Here is a 19,403-nt window from a genome sequence, read left to right on the forward strand (position 1 = left end):
TCCCATTCAGCCTATGAACTGCACATAAACCAGGTAGATGCTGTCTTTCACCTATTTCTTGTCTTATCCTCAGTCTTCCTAACTCTTCTGCAAAATGTGCCTTCACCACCTATTGAGATCCCCTTATTCAGCTACAATGGGGTCTCAGCTCACCTTCAGGCCCTCTCTCATCCTCTCAGAGACAGTTTACTATCAGCCTACCACATCTCTGATTCCCAGAGACATAACCATGCCCAGGACCTCTGGCAGAGGTGGCCTCTCCATGTCACTACCGACCTCACTCTCAGCTCTCCACTCACCCCCAGCAGCTTGCGGTCACTCAGCTTCTTCCCTCCAGCATCCAAAGCAGCTTCATAAGCCAGTTTGGGAATCATTTGTAGAAAGAAATCACTCATGATTGACACACAAACAATAGTGTTGTTCCCCAAGCCAATTAGTGGCTGTATGAAGTGAGGGAGGTGACAGAGGCCAAGGCAGCTTGTCCCTCGTCTGAGCTACACATCTGGACAATTAGCCGGAGCACGCCACATATCTTTAATCTGCACATAAAGGTATTTTACCTCACACCTTAAAGTAAATAAACCAAATACATTAAAGCACTGTAAGCAACCTTACCATTAAAGTGATTTTTCACATTTTTTTTCACACACTCATCAAATATTTATAAAATGTATCCAAGTGATTAAAAAAAAACCAAAAAACTTCCAAAATGTGCCTTTAGGAATGGGTGTGCAGGGAGGATGCTCACGAGCACCCAGCAGAGCTGCCCCTTGCTCTGTAGCTCTTACCCAGGGCAGGCTGACAGGATGTGCAGCAACCTGAGCAAAAAGCTGGTGGATAAATCACAACAGAATCCAACCCAAACATTTCACACTCTATTCTTTATGGCTGTAGTTCATTCTTGCTGCCTAGCTCCACTGTTCTAATCTTTTATGGCAGGACTTTGCCTTATATTATAAATACCTTTTTACCATCCACAGGCAAAGGTAGCAGTGGATAAATGTTTGATTTCCTCTCCAGCCAATGGGCAGCTGCTGCCTAGGAAGTGATAAATGAAATGATAAAGCTTAATCAGTCTTATTGCATATTATGAGAAGAGTCATATATCAAAGCTGGGTTCTGAGGTTACCAATTTGAGTGATTTACTTGATTTTATGTCTTTCCTGATCATAAAAGGAATCCCCCAAAGCCTAAATCTTACCAAGCTCTTTGCTTTATTGACATCCTATAGCATTGTGTGATTTTTGTATAAATAAAAACATAAAACCTTGATAAAAGACTGTAGATGATGTCCTGTAAAATCACACAGAGCATGTGGAGCCAAATTCCAGAAACAATGAGAATATTTTTCAGAAGGGAACTCTTGAGGGTTTTTTTCACTGAACACACACATATAAAACTGAAATTTTTTTGGTACATTTTGAATACCACTTAAAATATATTTTAAAAAAATATGTAAGCAACCAAACTCCTCATCCATTGCATATACTTTTAATGAAAGCAGTATCTCATCCTGGTTGTTCTCTAATGTTGTTTTTGAAAAATGGAAATAATTCCTGCTAACGGGCACAACTGAAAATGAACTGTTCAAGCTGAAATGTTTCCTAAGTGTGCCAAGAACAGACCATAAAGTGGGTAAAAAAAAAAGAGAACTAATTAGTTTATTTGTCTCCTAAAACTAAACTAACAAGCCAAAGCCTTTAAAGAACACCGGTCAGAAATACTGATATCAAAGGAAAAGACTGCTGATAATCCTGGATTCTTTTGCAATGATTTATTCCATATTTTATTGCACAATTTATGAAGAGAATTGCAGCAATTGGAGTCCTTACACTACTACGAGAGATTAAAAGATTTTCTTATCAGGCAATTCAGAAATGTGATGATTCACACCTTCATTATTTCTTGAAACGCTCCAGCTTCCCCCACAAGGTGCAGCAAAGGTTTTGCATGACTACGTCCCTTAAACTAAACAGTGCTCATGTCATTTTCCCACGGTGCTCGGAACAAGCTAGGGGTGAAAGAGTAACCCTTTTAAGCCAGTTAAACAACCATCATTATTTTAAAATAAATGAAGAGGAGCCCAGTTATTTACAACTATGTGCTCATGTTTTATGCATGCCTTACCTTGGAGACACTTGATAGCCCCCCAGAACACTTTGTTAGCTGTAGTCTTCAACAATCGTTTGGCAAGAAGGTCACATTGGCCTGTTTGCGCCGAAAGAGTGGGGATTTGAAGACATGGTATAGTAACAGAACAAATGGAAAGACACTGGAAAATTATTTTTGCTGACAGGGTTTGCACGCAAGCATAAAACCTGGGTCAGGGAGAGTCACTTCAGTTAAAAGTATGTGCCAGTACTTCTCACTGCCAGGTTAAATTAAGGATACGCCCAGCCTTGCTCTGCAGGGAGGAAAACCAGAATGAGAATGAGCTGCTTGCAAGGAATTACTTAAAATCAGCAAAGAGTTTTGTGGGATGCCCCAACAAAACATCAGCACAGATCAGACTGCCCTTCAGGTCTGCAAAAAAGGTGGAAACTCAGACCCAAGATAGAGGGTAAAGCACCTGAAACTAAGAGAGGAGGTCCAGGGAAGACTTTTCTGGTTTGCATACATTTTTCTGGTGTGTGAGAGACCTGAGCAGCTGTGCTTGAGAACCAGCTGTACCCAAATGTCTTGTTCTACACAACTGCTCCACAGCATCTTCATATGAAATTATGTTTTGGTTCTGTAACAGGTAGGTATCTTCTCCACAGAGGTATCTCTTATCAGGGACATCAGTGCTGCCTTGGTAAAGTCAGGGAAGGGTACCCATTCGGGCTTGTATAGGTGCTGTGTAACAAGTCCTGACTTAAGGACCATGTGTTTTAATCCTATATTTCGCCCATTATTAACTTGAAATTATGACACCAAAGAAGCTGAGGAAGGAACATCTCTTTCTTTTTGTAATATCTCCCACTAAGCAGTACTGGGAAGAATTTCATTTGGATAGTGGAAGCCACACAGAAGATGCCAAGGCTGATGCCCACACTCAGAGATGGCATGCTTTCTTCTGCATTATAGTCTTGCAGTAGAAAAGATGAAAGGTCTCCCTATCCCCTACAACACACACACAGCCTTCATTCAAGAGGTTGCAGTTCTGTTTTGAACACAAATTGTACCCAATCACACATGAATTGTTGTCTGCTGGTACTTCACCTATTGTAATCTCAATGAGTTGTGTGTCTTAGGGATGCTTGGAGTGCAGCAAACCAAAAACACACCTCTGTATCACCTTCTGTCTCAAAAAGCCTTAGAAGGGCCCTTCAGTGACTTTCCAATCTCCATTTAAATGTTCTTTTTAACCGAAAGTTTCATGGGTGAGATATTTAATAGAATGTGACCCCCATAGCTCATTTAGCTTTGTAGACAGTGTATTGTGCTTGAGTCTCTCATCCATTCATGCACTTGTATTACCTCATAAAGGTATTTTTAAGAAATAAAACATGAATAGGGAGATATTTTTTTTCTCTAACCTTAGCGATTAGCTGGAGATTAGAATTCAATTGAACAGTTTAGTTAAATATGTGTTTGTGTGTGTTGATACAGCTCCCCATTGTCACAGCAGGTATGAGATGTTTGGCAGTTTCCCAGCTTGGCTCTCCAGTGGGGGTTTGCAGCAATGCAAAAAGCAGTGTCCCACCTTTCAGTGGAATAAAATGAAATGTTTCTCAGAAAATTCTTATTGAAATCTTGCCAGTATTAAGGGAGAGAAATTTGCATGAAACTATTATTGTTTGTTCCAAAGCTCTAAATTTTTTTGACAGAAATGTCTGGTTTTACTGGATTATTTATATATAGTTGGGGTTTGTTCCCCCTTCAAGCTAGCTCTGAGGAAACAATATTAGAAGAAGAAATAATTAGGGAAGCCAACAGTCAGCTGCTTTCTCTGAAGAATATTGGGCAGATGACAAACCCACTACAACATTTGGCACACTATTTATGGGCAGGAAATTTTAATAGAGAAATGACACTCTGCAAATCATGCTGAAGTTGTCTGAAAGTTTTTCTTACTAAAACTGAAGGACCATAATGACAGACAGACAAAAATGAAGCAACTTCTGTGCTTTTTCCTTGTCATGGCGGTAACTCATAACTTTCTTAGTGTGAGATATCTTTTTTTCTGAGCAGTGACAACATTCATAAGTGGCACTTCAAATGAGACAGATCTTTGAAGTAATCTTTTCCAAGTTACCTTATCATTACCAATAAAAAAACTTGCTCAGGTCATGCTCAGCTGTGCTGATACCAGAGTATGGCAAACACATTTAACACATTAAGTCTTGATTACAAGGCAAAATTGGAGAGTCAAACAAACTCTAACATCTCATTCATTAGGAAACTGCACGGTAATGGTAAGTCCTGAAGCATGACAGCAGCAGTGCCACTTGCTAAAACACAAAGTGGAGGCAAAAACACCCAAACCAGCTGTCTCTGTCCCCCATGAAACAACCAGCACATGGTAGAGAGGGACACTAGGGTGTGGTGAATGCTCCAGCACCCGCCTCAGCAGGTGGCATGCCAAGGGATGGCACCACAGCACTTCCTCGTGTCCTCTGTGATCTCTGCTTTGCCCCTGGAGCTCTGACCTTGTGCTCATGCAAGCGGGAGTAGAAAAGAAATCTCCATTTCAGCAATCCCAGGTCAAACTCTAAAGGCATGTGATGAAGGAAATGCACATTCACCCACAGAGCTCTGCAGCCCATTGAAGCCACAGTTTCCAAAAGATAGGGATCACACACGGGTGTAGTGTTACAAATGCTGCACCAAGAGATCCTTTCTGCCAACATCTAAGCAATGGCAAGGAAACACAACGATGCAGGTTCAGCTCTGTGTCCTGCCAGAAACCTGACTTCACACCCTTGTCTCCTCTATGACCTGGCTAACCTAGCAAGTGACAGCCTTGTTATAAATATCCAAGAATCATGAGGTGGTCACTTTCCCACTGTCACAGCTAATTAACTTCTAGGAATAACTATGGGAACTATTTTATTTTGCCATCCCAAACATGGGCCTGCAGTGAATGTGTGTATCTGCCCTCCCTGAGCTGGCTGAGAAAAAACACCCCTCTGCTAAACACCAGGGTGTGTGCTGTGTATCCAAGGCTCTGTATTGGCTAGAAGCTGCACAAAGATTTACACCACAATTTTCAATCACTTGTACATGGTGACACTCGTGGACAGAGGAGAGCTAAAAGATGCGTAAAACCTTTGAAAAGTGCACGCTTACCTCAGGAAAAAAAAAGTCTATATAAACTGTCATTTCAGTTTAGAAAAATCAAGGCATAACCTCATAATTAGGAGCAGCTAAATTGCCTGTTCTTTAGTCAACAGCACAAGGAGAAATTTATTTCATTTAATATACTGCTCTTAATGATTACTGTCTGTTTGCTTCCTAAATCTCAAAGTAATCACGTACTACAAGTGCAAAATGCTGGTGTGGAGGTTTGTCTCCCAAACTTAACGACAAAAATACCTCCTCAGTTTTCCAGTTTGAGGGTAGCTTTTCCTCACAGCCCTTTGCCACTGACCTGTGAGCCTCCTGCCAGCTCCTGGTCGAAAAGAGGGACCTTGACTTATGGGGTGGAGGGTTGCCAAGAACATGAAAGCAACACCTATATCTTGGGGACACCAGAAAGCTGTAAACTGGCTGGATATAGAGCAGCAATTGTTTTACAATAATTGTCTGCCATACCTGCATCCTGTTCCTGTTCCAGGAGTTTACAATGGATCAATGTACCCAAAGTGTTTACATCCAGATCAACCTGTGGCAACACGGTTTAAAAGACCTTTTCTTTCCCTCAGCTGGACTGCCCCCAAAAAAAGCAGCCCCGCAAGGAATTTGTTCTCCCCTCAAAAAAAGGATTACAAAAAAGGAATGATCTCTTTCTCATTCTGCCCACGCACAAGTGCTGGAGCTCAGAGAGGATGGCACAGGTAGGGATGGCAGCAGAGAGATCATGTCATTCATGAATTCCCTTTTGCAGTAGCTTTTGGGGCTTCACCGTGACTTTCCATACTGCTTTCCAGGAACCACCAGCTGGAATGCCACTGTAGAGAAGCCATGCTGTGCACTCACATACATACACAAAGCCTCTGAGCTCACTGCAGGAAAGGTTTTAACCAAACAGCAGGATAAGTAAGGTGTGGAAATTACCTTAATGCAAAATCCTTGTGAAGATCAGCCCCTTCGATTTCACCGCGGTAGCAAGGTGATCCCACCCACAGCTGGGACAAATGCTATTGCTTTCACTTCACTATCTGGTGGCATAAAACTATTTTAAATTCATAGACAGAAAAAAATGACAGAGCTGAGAGGTTGAAGTTAGAGTGAGCCAAGAGTAGGAAGTGCTGTACATTGTATCCTAGAAACAGCTTCCAGCTCCTTGGTCCTTTTTAGTTATTCATTGTAGAAAGAAGGTTGGAAGAACTGGTGCAGACAAAGTAGATACCAGCTGAATTTTTGCCAAGTGGTCGTTAATCCCTAAAATTTCAATCTTATTTTCATTAAACTTTAACAGCAGAGAAATGCCCTGAACTATAGAAACATAAGTGAGTTAGAGCTACAGGAATGTGTTTATGTGTACATGGGTGGGAAAAACAAAAGCTGGATGGAATAGCCTGAAACATTCCCTCACCTACAGTCACAATAAATAAGGCCACACAAATGATGAAATTATATCATGTGCTTTTTATCTGCAGTTTGCACCAAGAAAACATGTATGTGAAAGACTGAACACTTTATGGTCTCATGAAACATGAGGGGATGAGGATGGTTTTCTCCAAAAAGACACTGAATTTTTTTCCTCATTATGAAAGAGTATCTAGTCATGATTTAATGGTCCTATGAGAAAGAGAACTTTGCCTTGGAGAATTAAACAAAGCTGAGTGTGAATCCAGAAGATTTAAAAGCCATCTTGGAATGATATGCAGATGATGGTTAAGATGTAGACATACCTGAAAAAAAAATGCAGCCCCTCCTTATAAATCCACCTTCCAAAACATATATCAAGCTTAAAATGGAACAAAGGTTTTGCATATCCTTAGTGAAATCTAAAATGACAAGGAATTCACCTGTTTTCAGATTTGTCTCCCTTTTGGAACCAAGTCAAGATTGCTTGGGTGAGAGGAGTTAGCATGTTTTGCAACTTTAAATCATATCCAGTGGGGAGACAGTGATTAAAAACACACCGTTGTCTTTGAGTTTAGCTTCATCCGGGGCTGAACCTTCAAACAGAGATTCCAGCATGTAGGAGGGGAGGAAAATCTAATTGGGGAAAAGGAGAAGAATGTAGCTTGCAATTTCAGAATTATTCCATCAAGATAACTAGATCATCTTTTTCATAGCAGGAATTAGAAGTGACAGATGGTCTTGCTGCTGAACCAAAGGTGTAGAAGCCCTGAGATTCAATCTGTATTTCTGGCTCTGAAATAGATTTCCTGTGCAAGATAGTGTAAAAAAAAATAAAAAAAATTACAGTAATGGCCAGCTTCTGCAGACTTGATCTGAGACACCTAAGACCTGATTTTTAGAAAAGCAGTCTGTGAGCCCCAGTTTACATTTGGCAGGAGGGACAAACGTAAAGACACTGTGAAAAGACAGTTTCTTTCTCTCAGTGTCTTTCTGGATAACAAAAGCTGAAAATTTAAAAATGTAAAAGCGGTGCCAAATCTTGAAAACACTGACCAACAGTCTTGCTGAGTGGTGGTTTTTTCCATCTGTGAAATAGACACATTTATCCCCTTTCCATATTCCTGTGTGTCCACAGGGCAATATGACCTCAGACAAGAGAAACAGAACAGAGGTAACACTGATAACAACACCCACAGGTAAGACAACTTTTACATTTTCAATTACATAAGCCTGCCTTCAATTAAATCTCACAAACTTTCCTCACATGAACTGAAATTGCCTATTATGGTGCTGAATTGCATTAAGCACTGAATTTAAATTTTATTTCTCTGTGCAGATATATTTTTAGTTAGCTTATACATTTCACTCGTTTCTGAAAATGGTAAATCAACTTCACTTTTCTTCTAAAATAAATACCACCATAACTCTCCAGCAACTCTGTGCTTTTGACCAGAAATTAAAAGTTCGGGAAAGATGTGGGTGAAACCAGTGCTGGTATTTACAGCCCATGCGAAAATCTGCTCAGGTTGTGCTGTACAAGCCTCTGAGGTCCCAAAATACTCACACACACTCACAGCTGGCGGGGCTGAGCAGGGTGTCCCTGCTCCTGACACCTTCCAACCAGCTGAGGATGCTGCAGCACTCAGCAGAGGAGTTGAAGGTAAAAGTGCTTTCTGATGCATTCTGGTTGCTCCCACCCTTGTGCTTCAGCAAGGAGGAGGAGGAGGAGAACTCCTGCTGACATGTAGCAGGAGCTCAGAAGAGGATTATGAAGAGAGGGGCTGAGAGGGAGCAGCCCAACCCACAGAATGGACAAATGGAAAGTTTCAATGAGGATGGAAGGTCTATACAGGGAAGGTAGCAGTTGGTACAAGAAAAGGTGCAAAATGGGTCAACCGAGGAAAGGTGGTAATAAGAAGAAAGAAAAAAAATAGATCGAGTCTGACACTTCACCATCATCATCATCAGATTGTAAAGCACAGAAAAACCCCCTGGGCTTCTCCATCGAGTTCCCAAATAACCCCATGGCTGATCAGTCCTTTACCCTGATTGGTAAAGATCTCTACTTTGCATCTAAATTCTAAAGCTGTTAGCAGAACATGAAGGCACAAACTGAGTTCCAGATGATGGATTGTGTTTTATCATTTTGATGCATTTTAAAACTGAGCATTTTTTTGGAAAAAGATATGGTTGTGAAATCAAGTGCTGTAAGAATTTAGTCTATGCTAGGATTAAAGGTTCTTGTGCAGATTTAATCTGACATCTCAAATGTGTGTTTTGACACTGTCTTCATTCTTTAGGTATCTGAAAGTTACATGATCTCACACTATCATTTATGTTAAAAAAATATATTTTCAACTTCATATGTTTTTTCTGCATTTTGTAGCGTGAAGATTTTGCAGAAATGGCATAAAACATTCCTAGGGCATATTTGGTGAAAATGAGCTTTTGCCACTGGACCCCTTCTCTGCCACCTTCAAAACATTTCCAAGCACTGTCATTTTTACTGAATTCCAAAGCAAAAATAAAAACCCAGAACAAAATTACTTTTTGTTGTTGTTGTTGTTTTTTCCCACCTTTTTTTTTTGGCTGCTTTTTTTTTTAATTTTATTTTATTTTTGCAGCAATAAAATATATTTTCTTTCTCTCAGTGTAATTATTTGGAAACAATGCTCTTTGTAAGACAAGTCAAAAATTACAAGACAAATGAATGGAAAATAAAAGTAGTCTCATGTCTCTTCATGATACTTTGTTAGATCATCAGAGAGAAGCTGAGCATTTGCTGCCCTCAAGTGGCGTCCTATTTTTTTCTTTCGAGAGGCATTCACAATGATGCTTCATCCTTTTTATAGCTTAAGTTCAGGGCTGCTTTTTTTGAAAGAATATGGAAAGCTTGGAGCAAACAGAATTCAGCTTTCATTCAGAAAACATTGGATTTTAAATATATATATATATTTCTCTTTAAATACTAAAGAGATCTTTGATAAACCTGGTTTTGGATATGCTTCATCCTTGCATTGTGGAAAAGAAAGATGTTGACATACACAACCACACAGAATGTGAACTCCAACAAATCTAAATATTGCTGATTATTATTTTGTGGCTTTGAGTTTTGCTCTGTGCAAAAAAACCCAAGAAATACAGTCTGAGAAAAATGTTCTTGCTTAAAAAGCCCATTTCTAAATTGCCATGGGGAAAAATTGAGTTTGTCATATCTTTATAGAAGAACATGTTGAATTATTGACAATGGGCTAAAAATGAGTCAGGGAAAATGGGATTCCTATCACACTTCAGGAGTGGATTATAACTGACTCAGGAGCTAATTCAGTTGCAGCTCAAAGACAGCTGGATCAGATTCTAACTCAGCTGAAATGAGCAATAAGTATTGTATTTTCATACTGCATTGCATGAGAAAATAAACGCTTTCCAAATATACTCCAAACAGAAACCTTCTGTAGCAATCCAAATGCCTTGTTACAACCTTCACCTGTTTTTCCAAACCAGCACCAATTCCTATTTGACTGAGGAATCGACTCAGTGCTCCCTGTACTGGAGCTTGTTTTATTCACCCTCTGAATCCAGGAGTATTAAGGAACTGCAGAACTGCCCTATTTATCAGGCTATTAATGTGTGTCATCAGACCACTCAGAGGCCACAAGTGCCAGGTCCCCATGGTGGTATCTCATGCAGGCACAAAGCAAACAGATGGTGCCTCAAGGATAATACACACTCTTGGTTACAAGAAGATGCAACAGTGAGACATAATGCAAAACTGGGGAATAGGAGCAGGACAAAATGAGTGAGGAGAGCAAAACAAATTCTCCATGGTTCCCTATGTCTTTATGTAATAAAACACATCTGCATATTAACATGAAATAACAGCTCTGGATGCATTTCTCTTTTCCTCCCTCTCCAATTTCGTCCTAATGTCCCTGTCCCTCTGACATGTGTTGCAACCCCGTTGTGAAACCAGTTATTTTCTGAATGCTTGAAAATAGCAGGTGGACATGACACGAAATGACTGAACACCCATCACTTGGGACCGATTCCAAAGGAGATATATATTGCACACTTAAAAAAAAAAAAAAAAAAGGACAAAGGACAGTAAACAATGCAGAGTTTCTATTTACTTCTAAGATCTTACATACCCTGAATACTGCATCCTTCTGGACTGTCGCCTGCACAACCCCTACTCCTGGTCCTCAGAGCTTCTGGGAGCCTGGCTGGTGCCAAGGCAAAGCCAGGGAGGTGTCTGTGCTGTTCTGGGGAACCAGCAGGTCATGCAGAGCCTGACACGATCAGCGTAACACACAGCAAAACGTTTTGTTAGTGTGCGAGTGCTGCAAGCTGAGAACCTCAGCTGCCCTCTAACCTAACTTACCCCTCAAAGCCCAGATTTAACCCTGGGCTTGTCTGCTTTTTATAGAGCTCCCTTTCCTTTCGCTCTGCAAAACCACCCCATCTTTTGTACTAATTCTCTAAGCCACGCAAGAGCACACGTCCAGTCGCAGAACACGCTTGTCTTCATGGTTGACAAAGGCACGGCAATTGCACTTTGGGAAGTTGCTGGGAGTGCCATTTCCCAAAGATTTCATTTGTCTGAGGAAAAATGTAGCACAATATAGCTGCAACATAGAAGCCCAACATATCATGCAATTGGAAAACTTTGGGGAATTTCACGAAGCAATCAAGTGGGAAAGCTGAAGGGCTTAGCAGAACGCCCATCATTCCAGTCATTTTGTGAACACACCCAAACATTTATCCTAAACAAAAATAAAAATTGAATATGACTTAAAAATAATCTATTTTAACTCCAGTACTTTAAGTTCCTACACAGATTTTAAGATTATATAACTTCTCAAGTAACACAGTCCTTATCTTCGTCACACCACACCTGGTTTTCTGTACTAGCAGATGTCATGCGAGTATCAAAACATATGTATCAGGAAAAGAACCTAAAATGTCATCAGTGGAAAGATCAGCATAGCTGAGTCTCATGAGTTGGAAAAAAGTATCTCCAGAGATACTTTGCAAAGAAGCCCTCAGTACTGGCAACGTGTAAGGACAGTGTCACCCTACTCTGTATCTGACCCCCAAAAAATCTTCATTCAAAGAGAGGAGTAATCACAAAGGGGTTGGTTTTGTTTCAGTTGCTTAAAAGTTTCTTTAAGTGAAATATAGCATGTCTAATTGTAGATTAAGGAGAAAATAAGGTTTTCTTTCTGGTGTTATCAATGTTAAGCACTTGTCACCCAGGGCAAGAAACAGAATACATAAGGCAATCGTGATCCTCTACTGAGGAACATTTTCATTCCTAAATCTTTCAGTTCCTAGTTTAGGCATTGGAGATACTGTTATCCTGGACATCTTCACATTGTAGTCAGCATTGCATGGCACTCACTGGTTTGTAGTCTCACTCCTGTTTTTACCATCACACCCACCATTAGTTCATTCCTGTATTGTTTCAGCCCTTCTTCTGTTTTAGCAAGGAAAGAGCTACAGTAAAGAGTAGGGAAGACTTCAAGCATCAGGACCCTTTAATTTTTCCTGCTATATTCTAAAACTGCAAAATCCTAAATGGAATAGTTTGATGGAAGAGGCCAAGAAACCAGCACGTGTGAGTGCTTAAATGGAGAGACAGCTGAACCTGCAGCATCTCTGCAAATAATTTCCCTGGCATGAAGTGAATGTAGTTTCAGAGATTATGGCTCATTTATTATTCCTATTAAATATATGAGAAACACAGCACCAATAGTCAGCCAGGCAGAATTTATGATTAAACAGGCAAACAAACTGTACTTACATTTCTGAGTCTACAACTCTGCTCAAGCACTGGAGTAAGAGTGACAACAACAAAGCCCATAAAGAAACCTATTCGTAGGGAGCAGGGCAGAGGAAAGAAAGGTGGAGCTTTTGCTGTCTGATTGGAAAGAAGACACATGCTCTTGTCCACACCATGCCAACCATGAACTGCCACAACTCCTGTGACAGAACAGGGCTATAGAGAAGCCTTGAACTAGATATTAAGCAGCAAAATATGAGCTGCATGCTCATGCTATTGACCCAAGAACTCACACATCAACAAATAACTTGGACTGGTCAAAATTCCTTAGTTAAAGGCACATTTGTGGCTCCCTTATTCCAGGAAACAGGAGAGGTCCTGGTTTGTAAAGCAGGCAGCTGAGATCCATCCCAAGGAAAAGCATGGAGACAGCAAGAGGAGATAAACTCACAGGGGAAAAAAATTACACTCTGCACAGACACTTGCACAGAACAAGCTGAAGGACCAGCAGCTGGCTGAGAGGGGAGCAGTTGCAGTACAGAGCACCATCTACACAAGGCAGTACAAAAAGCCAGGTGAAAAACACCCTGCCCATGAGCAAGAGGGGCAAGGAGCCTCAATGACCTCCTCTGGTCAGAAGAGGCAGAGGCAGGCATAAAAGCAGGAGAGTCATCCTGAAACAACTATAACTTTCTTACTGGGAGATTTTCTTAACTCAGCACTCCTGGGCTGTGGCCCCTTCTTAGGGGTGTATGGACTGCAACGTCAGGATTTTGTCCCTCACCAGCAGAAGTCCCAGGTATAAGCAATCATTAGGATTCAGCGCCAGCTGAGCCCCAGATACAAACACCACCCTACAGCAAAGGAGCCCCAGCCCCAGGACACTGCACAGAAATGGGAAACCTGAGTCCAGCTAATCCTATCAGCAGGCACATGATGGAAAAACTGCCAGGTGAGTCTGCAGCAGCACACAGGTTACAGCAGGCAGCCACAGCAACGGGGTTAGAAGTGAGGGCAACCGGAAAATGAAAACCATGGAGCTTGAGCACGTAGGCAGGCAGTCTGTGGAAAATGCCAAAGCCAGGGAAAGGCACCCCAGCTGCTCTGGGGTCAAAAGAAACAAGATGCATCAGCAACATGAGAGTTCTGCAGAAGGTGTGTCCCGAATGAAATCACAGCCAGTTTCCCCACCAGAAAGAAGAGAACAGGCAATCAGAAGTCTCCCTGCTGGAAAGAATAAGATTTAAAAGCCCATAACTGAGGCAGAGTAAAAATCCACGTTCCTCAAGTCAACACTGTGCCCAAATACCAGACAAACAGCAGCAAAGAAAAGCCCAGAGCACTATGAAAATCAGAAACGTGATTTGAGGTGTTTGGTTTTACCTTACTTCTTACCTTCATTTAAATATTTAATCTTACTGTTTAATAGTCTATTATGGAAAGTAACAGTTGTTTTGGATAAGACACTGAACGAGGACTATGGTTCAATTTCTTATCTCTTCTATTGTCTTCTAACACAACGTTGGCAAATTATTTTCTTCTCTGCACCACTATTTCACCTCCAAATTTGGCTATTCTTGCACACTTAGATAAGAGAAATTTCCAGGCAAGCTTCCCCTTATTGTGAGTTTTTACAGTGCCTGGTACAATGGGGCTTTGACCCTCACTTAGACCTCTAGGTGCTACTAAATTTGAAAATGCTCACTTACACATTTTACAATGCCTGAATGAATCCACTACTGCAGATGGAGCCTCATATTAATGCAGAAAAAGGAGGTTATTTGTAAACCAAGCAGAACTAGGCAGCTGATGTGACAGAACACCACAACGTGGGGTCTATCATGACTACATACACTAAAACGGTTATTATAGATTTAGGAGAGAAACTGGAAGCCGATGTCTTTTTCTGCTTCAACCACCATGAGGGTAATGATGTGGCAAAATGTGTTTGATTAAGGGTTAGTCTGTTATTGGTACTCAACTGTTTCCAGAATTGTTAACTTGCTTGTGGCAATAATACAACCTGTGTATTGCAGAAGGTACATGAAGATTTCCACTTACAAAAAGTGATGTCCAAAATCTGTTTTGACTGCAGAGTGGAAACTGTTTATTTTAGCTGGTAATGGCCGAGTTGTGGTGGCTTTCTCATGACTTTCCCGCATGGGTGAGACTCCAAAATGCTTTTTGGAACAGAGACTTAATCACTATAAAGAAAAATGCTTTTAAAAATCTAAGTTTGTGTAAATCTTGGCCCAAGTCTTAATAGAGAGAAATAGCTAGCTAGCTAGCTAGATATTCCTGTCAGTGCTAATTACTAGTTTTCCACATAATTCTAGGAGAGAAGATGCCATGTATGAAATGGAGGGGGGTAGGGGAAGGCAGAGGGATCTGTGTGTTCCATCAGAAGGTAGAGAGTGTGGTACTTCTACCACTTCATTCATTCACCTCTGTGGAAACCTTCTACATAAAGATGTTCAGCAACACTTCAAAATATCACCATGGGAGATAGAAAAATGGGTGAGGAAACAAATATGGAATTGGAAGTAATTGGAAACCAGATGAAAAATCAATGTGAAAACACAGTATGCCTATTGTCTCCACTGTTTCTAGTCCTCTTACATATCTGTGACACTAGGTAAACTGATTTACAGTTCAATCTGTTCATTATTAAAGAAAATCAACCAAATTGCTGCTCTTAAAAAAAAGTTACCATCTCTGTAAGTTAGGCCACTGTAAAGTATCTCACTTTTTCCTCACTTTGGGGTTCATTTGTCTCTGATAAACAGTTATTGATGCAAGACAAATCCTCTATTCTTTCACACCTTTCCTAGATCACAGGGTTGTTGAAGAAAGAGGGGCAAGTGATAGGGCTAATGAACTGCAGCAGGTCAGTGAGATCTCTTGATATGGTAGGAAGGGTATTTCCAGCTATGGTCCAATAATCAGAAATAAAAAGGGGATTTCTGGCATTGTGGATACCATTTCAAATCACCGTTGCATTTAGTTTTCAAAAAAAATCAACCACACAAAACTCAAGAGACCTTTAGGGCTGCCAAGGATTTATTCACTGTGTTACTCCAACCAAGTTCCTTCCCTTCCAGGTGCTTCTGTTTGCTTTGTCTTACCCATTTCATTTCTTTTGGGTAGGGAATATTTCCTTGTCTGTGTTTTCACAGAAATTAGAGCAAGGGCACTCCAGTCTTGAGTGATATCCCTTGCTGATATTTTAACAACGATACCTGAGGATTCATTTAGAGCAGATGGCCTCCAAATCTTCAAATAAGCAAGTATGTTAAATGGTGGTTTTGGTTAAGAGCACTTTGAATAAATGCAGGACTCTGAACCCACAGACAGCTCGGCAGAACCAATTCAACCACTGGTAGTCTCTCAGGTGAGAAACATAAGCTGCTTCCACAAAAGCAGTTACAGAATTTCCTTCCACATAAAGCAGCCAGTTCTGCTGCCTACAGCAATTCCTCTCCAGTCTGCACAAAGCACTGCTGACCTACAGATGCTGCCGAGTCTGGGGGTCAGGCAGGGAGGAAAGTGGCACTGAAGCAATTGCCTGGAAGAAAAGCTAAAAGAAGAAAACAGAAACTAACAGTTCAAGCAAGAAATAAAAATAAAATAAAATAAAAAATCACCAAAGCCAACACAAAACAAAACCAAAACCAAACAACACCCTCCCTCAAAAAAAAACCAAACAAAAAACCTCCACAAAAACCAACTAAAAACAAACAAGAAAATAAACAAACAAACAAAAAAAACAACCACCCCACAAAACCAAAACTCAACAAAACATGGAAGTGGTGGGAAATGCAACATTCAAAGGGACATGTCCAAAGACAAGCAGAGCACATTCTTTTTTTCTATTAAGGAAACTACTTCCAAGGATATACTTAAATAAGTAACTCAATGCATCCTACATTTACTTGTTTTATGAAGTTGCCAAGCCCATCTATTTTATTCCCAATGGAAAAGTAATGTGATTTTCAACACTTAGTAGTTTTACCTTTAGAGAATAGTCATAGAGGTTTCTTTAAATAAAGTTTTGTGCCTCACAACTGATTCTTTAGCCTATGTAATATAGTCTGTTACTCAATAAATATACTAGTTCACAAATGACCACATATGCAACAAAGGGGGAGGAGAGGAAAATAAGATATTAAAGACCAATTGTCTATTTAGAATTAGTTTTCCTAGCCTAGGTTCGTCTCCCCATTTTCAACTGTTTTCCTTGTATAAATCCCTCTAGTTGCTCATCCCTAATCCCAAAGCAAATTCTGTACCCATTTCACTTAATTTCTTCACGTTTCTTCATTTTAAATACTATTTTTTTTTCACTTCTGACACTTTGCAAGATGTTTTCATTTTTTCAAGTGACATGAATCGCACCATTCATTCTGCTGACCTTTACAAAATAAGAGGAACCTTCATTTTTACAAGCCTCCCATTAACATTCAAAATGTCTGTGCCACATTTCCTATAGCCAGGTAAACGTGGCTGAGAAGATTAAATGGTCTGGTTAATTTGCTGATTCCAGCAGAATCATTTAGATTACTTAAGGTATCCACATTTAAACCAAATGATTCATACAGTGACAGTGAAAACCAGAGGAGTTCCTAATTATTAGCTGAAGTGTTAGTGGTAATGTAAAATGATTATAGATGGTTTCTCTAGGAATTTTAGCTTATTGGGTCAGCCTTTTTGGGGGGTTAAAGCATCATAACAAACCACAGCCAACAACTGTGCTTTATTAGCCACTTCTGCTTTTCAAATGCTGTAGGTTTTAGTCCTCAACATCCTTCCTTGCCCCATAGATTGAGGCTAAGTTGGATACTTGACAGAACAGAAATTTACTTTTAGCTGCAGTTTTGAAAGAGTGACTGTATTATTTCATATTTGTTTGCCTTATTCTGAAGTCCTTTCCTGGTTCTTTATTGGTTTTAAAATGACCAGTTTTCTAAAACCAGGTACCTCCATACTTTGGTCTGGAGACTTGCAATATCTCTGACAATATAAAATACTCCTCAATTTCTATAGCACTTTTCACAGGCATCAAAAAAAAAAAAGAAAAAAAAAAAGAAAAAGAAAAAAAAAAAAGAAAAAAAAAAGAAAAAGAAAAAGAAAAAAAGAGCACACTTCACTGCAATATTAAATAAAATTATTATTACACAGAAATTTGACTTCACTCTCTCCTGAACTTATAAGGAGTAGCTACAGCTAACTGCCCTTTCTTGATATCCACCAGTCAGTCTCTGGAGGATCAGATAACACTTTGGAGAATTATTTTTCTTTCCTGAAATGGTTTAAGAAAAGCTTCTAGGAGAAAGAGACAGACCATAGTCTTTGGTGACTTGATATTAGTCCAATCTTACACCCATATCTCACACAGACAAACATCCCAGCTGGAAATTTGGCCAAAGTGACACACACAAGCCCCAAAGCCATGTCAATAATCAAGCAGAAATCCCTGGACTCTGTGCAAAGGGACAGCTGAAGCTGTGTGGTGTGTGTTTCACAGAGTCTCAGAGGAGGTGTTCTGATGGTTCAGATGTTCACGAGAAGACTGTGTTAATGTCTTCACAGCCCTTTGAAGACAGGAACCAAATTTCTTGTCCTGGCCCTGGTCAGCTCTCAGGCAGAAGTGGCACATTTATAGGCTGGTGTGCTCAATCTAATAGTAACAAGTATAGACACCCAGCCAGACACCCAGGCAGCCCTACATCCATGAAATCAAACCTATGGGCAGAAAAACCTCATTAATCTGAAATCCCACCAGAAGGATTATGAAGATGTCTGGAGTAAGACAGCTGTCACAATATTTACTTTACATATGACAGGAAAAAAAAATACTTTTTAGACATTTTTAAATTGTAACAGCTTAATTTGATAATAGCAATTTATATTAAACATGCTGATAGAAGTTTGAGAACAGGATATTACAGAAAGAATCAGGTTGCATCCAACATTACAGTTTCAATAGAAATAAAAGGTTATTTAACAAATCTAAAGTAAATCCAGTCAATTTACCACTGAAGCCACATACTGTGTTTCAGCAGAAAAAAAATTTCATAACTTCTTGGGGGAAAAAAACCTGATTTAAGTAGATGCCTAAAGAGAACTCTCCCTTCTCCAGCACCCCCATTCTTGTTTAGTTTGTGCTAAACACATACATATACTTACAAAATAATACCACTGTCAAATACAGATACATTAAAGAGAAGTTTTACGGGGGAAGTCTTTGAAATACAGTACTCTAATTGAAATTGCTTTTGGCAGGATATAGGCAGGAAGCTTAATAGCACAGTATATACCACACAAGTCACATTTAATAAATTCCTTAAGTCTGGTAGGCAGATTTCAGCCAGTTCAGAATGTCAGCTGAGACAGACTCAGTTTGCTTCCTTCCATTTAGCCCTGATGCAAAAACATTGAGACAAACCATTTCCCTGCCGAAAAGTAATCACATTGGTGTATCTACACAAAGACTGATTACTTTCTCCTGGAAGAGAGTGTTACCACAGAATCAACCTCTCCTGTTTGGACTCATCAAAGAAACACCCAGAAATCGTAACAAGCACAAGCCAAATAAGCCATGTAAAATTGCCACTCTGGAAGAGTTTCTCAATATACGGTTCCGATTTGACCGAGACTTGGAAAGCTTCAGGTTTTGTGCTCTAAAATAACTTCTCAGCCAGGAAATATGAGGGTCTATAAATCTATCTATGAGAGTCTATCTATAAAAAATAGTACTTTTCAATACATATCTGTTACATGCATTTTGAAGACAATTACAGAGAAATAAAGACAAAAAGCAGTATTAGTTCCAACTCAGCATCAAGTATCTACCATTTATTCAAAATTTTTAACTTGTGTTTGGGGAAACCCTTCTGAGACACACTAAACCCTTCCTTCCTTCTCCTGCTTTTCTACTGTCTAGAAG

At 40.0% G+C, this 19,403-nt stretch overlaps 1 long non-coding RNA gene across 1 annotated transcript in view; it reads right to left on the bottom strand.

Moving 5' to 3' along the window:
- The window catches only part of LOC135410327 (uncharacterized), a 96,133-nt gene extending 89,711 nt beyond the window's left edge, over positions 1–6,422 (bottom strand). The window contains exon 1 of the long non-coding RNA XR_010428630.1: positions 6,199–6,422. This is a non-coding gene — a long non-coding RNA (uncharacterized LOC135410327). The remainder of the gene's footprint in view (positions 1–6,198) is intronic.
- Between the last annotated feature and the right edge of the window lie 12,981 nt (positions 6,423–19,403).

The sequence above is a fragment of the Pseudopipra pipra genome, chromosome 2 (assembly GCF_036250125.1).
Source record: "Pseudopipra pipra isolate bDixPip1 chromosome 2, bDixPip1.hap1, whole genome shotgun sequence".
Classification (NCBI taxonomy): Eukaryota; Metazoa; Chordata; class Aves; order Passeriformes; family Pipridae; genus Pseudopipra; species Pseudopipra pipra.